This window comes from Alligator sinensis, unplaced genomic scaffold (assembly GCF_000455745.1).
Source record: "Alligator sinensis unplaced genomic scaffold, ASM45574v1 scaffold282_2, whole genome shotgun sequence".
Classification (NCBI taxonomy): Eukaryota; Metazoa; Chordata; order Crocodylia; family Alligatoridae; genus Alligator; species Alligator sinensis.
Window position 1 is genome coordinate 3,232,510 of NW_005841879.1, and position 3,021 is coordinate 3,235,530.

The following is a 3,021-nucleotide window of genomic DNA, read 5'->3' on the forward strand; positions in this document are numbered from 1 at the left end:
TCTTTCCCCTGAAACTCAGTGTTGCCAACTGCTCATGTATTTGTCAGAGAATGTAAATTTAGTTTACAAAGGTGAGTTGTTTTTAGCTCCTCTTGTAATAGCATATTTTTTTCTTTTGAAATGTAAATTAAAAAAAAATTTTTTTGTATATTGTGTTCAGTCACACCTGATGTAGATCAAAATTACCTTGTGTAACTTTTGATGATTTACCATCTCTAAATGATGCTATTATAGTGAAGTTTTTTAAACAGCACCTTGCCTGAAACGTAATAAAGAAAATTAGCATTTAATATATTTGAAAATCAATTCTATATTTGAACACCTATTTTTGGTTACATTTAATTGCAATATTAGCGGCTTATATTTGTTAGCTGACCTCCTGTTTGACCATTCCAGTCTGTGTATATTGTTCTGATTTTTGCTTTCATCATGTAGGCATTGTTTGCCTTTCATGATGTCTGCATGTCTTGTGCACAGGTCTTTTTATATGATTTGATTTCTATGTGCAATAACTTTAATTCAAAGGACTAGATGCACTAATGTGTAAACATACGGATTACACAAAATGTCACAATTGCACTTCATAATCAAACTGTGGGTAACTACAATCGGCTTGCTTTGTTTTATGAAATAAATTTATCCCATGTCAGACGATATATGTAGCTTCTAAGTTTTATTTCTGAACTTGCTTGGCCAATGATTATTTTTTTTTTTCCTGTGTGCCCTCCCCCTCCCCCTTGTAGTTTGGAAACTCTCTGAAGGACACATTTATACCCTACCCCTTTCCTGGAGTTCACTTATTCAGCTTGTGCAATAAGACTCTGAACAGTGGGTTAAGAGATGCACCATTTAGCTTTGAAAATGAAAGCTTGTTTGCTGCTGTAGTGGATGTTTACAACTTAAATATATTAAAAATTCTGGTATCAGGAGTATGATTTGTAGCAGTGGTGCTCAACCTTCTGCCCTGTGGGCTGGATGAGTGGCCTGAGGTCCATCCATAGGCTGCATCCAGTACAGCATCAGCATACTGGGCTGGACCAAGGAAACACCATGTATCCATCGGGGTCTGTGAAGGCAGTTTTCCTTAAGTGTTCCTGGGGATAACTGTTCTTCTGGTGATTTAGTACCCACCAAGGTGTTGGGGCTTAATGCCCACTTTATGGAAATGGGAGGCTCCTCCCTAGCTTGCTTCTGCAGCCATATGGCTGAGAGCAGGCAAAAATTGGGGGCATCCAAACCTCAAGCCTCCAGGCTTGGGCCTACATGTAGGATGCCTGCCAAAAGGCTTTGGAAATATCTGAAGCCCCTAGTGGGGGGTAGAGGATGTTTGCTGGTTGTGGACTGACTCATGGATTTGGCTGTTTTGACTTGGAACATGAAAAATGTCTTTAAAAAAAGAAGTGTGACTGCTTGCCATATCTGCCCTGTAGCTGATTCATGGGTGTGACCCTGTGTGCTGCTGTGATCTGGTGCTTGGAGCTGTATCACCTAGCTCATAGGGCTCCACACAGGGATGGCAACTTTGGTAGTGGGCAGTGGTAATGGCAATTGCTTCTAAAGCTGTAGCAGCAAAATGCTGCCTCTCCTGCCCTCCCCTCATGTCACATTTCTGGGTCTGTGGGGGTGGTCCCTGCAAGCTGGTTTCAACTCACAGGCTGGAAATTGAGCACTCCTGATTTTAAAGAGTTAAAACTTCCATATAGCTAAAGGGGCACTGCTTATATTTGAAATAAACTTGGGGGTGGAAATTATCAAAAAAATTGTTAAATAAGAGTTTGCTGTATAGCAGGGTAAGCAACCTTTCCTGGTTCTGAGCTGGCATGACCTATCCACCCACCTTAGACTAGGGGTAAGTGTTTGTCCCTGCACAGATGCAGGGAGTGGGCTGTGTCCATACATGTGGGCTAGATTCAGCCTGCAGGTTCCTGACCCCTTTAGCTCAAATGTGGCAGCATGTCCTAGAGCAACATAATTTAGGGCTACAGTCAATGAAAGACTTCAGCCCCTGTAAACAATTCCCTGCTTACCCTTGTCTGTGGGACCTTACCTAGACATTTTCTGGGTCTGGGGGGAGTCCCTGCAACCTGGGCACTTTCTGGGGTGGATTGCTAGAAAATGTCCAAATATTCTTGGAGTAAAAGAGGTGAGCATCCTAGCCTGCTGTGTTTAGCAGAGACAAGCTCCAATACTGGTATTGCTTGTTTGCTAGATATTCAGCATGCTGGCTCCTGCCTCTCCAGGAGTCATCCTCCCCAGCCACGGTATACCAAACATATTCCTTGGAGCAGTGTATGTACATCTGCATAACAGTGAAGGGAGGACCCAACTGCAGCCAGACAGAAGACATTTTGGTCTGCCTTGAGGTTTTAAATCCTTTCTAAACTTTGTCCTGAGCTGCAAACCCTAGCCCCACAACCTTCCCTCAGAGGTTCTTGCCAAAATTAGCAGTGGGATTATTCCAGGGCTCCTGTTGAAGGAGATTTGTTGGCCAGACCCTCCCTCTACCTGTGGCATGGGGAGGAGGTCATACAACTTACTGCCTGGGGACAAGGCTGCTGGTGCGGGTGGGTATCTCTCTGCTGGCCTGGTGTAAGTTCAGCTTCCCTTCTGAGCAAAGGGGGGCCAGCCTCCTCCCCACTCCCATTGTACGCTTCCCAAGGTAGAGCCTTGCAGCTCAGCTTGATGAGAGCCACTGCTTCAGTAAGTAACCAGACAACTGGCCTTTAAGGTACCTGCCCTTACCCACATGCTTGCCCCTCCAGGCACTGGCAGGACCCATCCTGCCACAAAGCTGTTCCTTCCTGGGCTCCAGCGCAGAGCAGCTAAGCCCCACTCTGTCGGGAGGGGTGCAGGTAAGTAGTTTCCCCCCCAGCACAAAGCCTTTCCCCTGCTGGGCGAGCCCCCGCCCCGAGCTCCCCTTGTCGCTTGCATTTAAAAGCGCCGCCGGGATGAGCCGAGCGGCCCCAGTTATGGGCAAGCGGGTCCTGTCGCACCGCGGCTTGGCCGGGCGGCCACGTGGCT

The 3,021-nt window shown here is 46.2% G+C and overlaps 1 non-coding gene across 1 annotated transcript; it reads right to left on the reverse strand.

The window, feature by feature from the left end:
- Positions 1 to 2,916: 2,916 nt before the first annotated feature.
- On the reverse strand, positions 2,917 to 3,009 carry LOC112549191. Its single transcript, XR_003092542.1, has one exon. It is a non-coding gene; the product is annotated as a small nucleolar RNA SNORA76 (small nucleolar RNA).
- Positions 3,010 to 3,021: the final 12 nt, after the last annotated feature.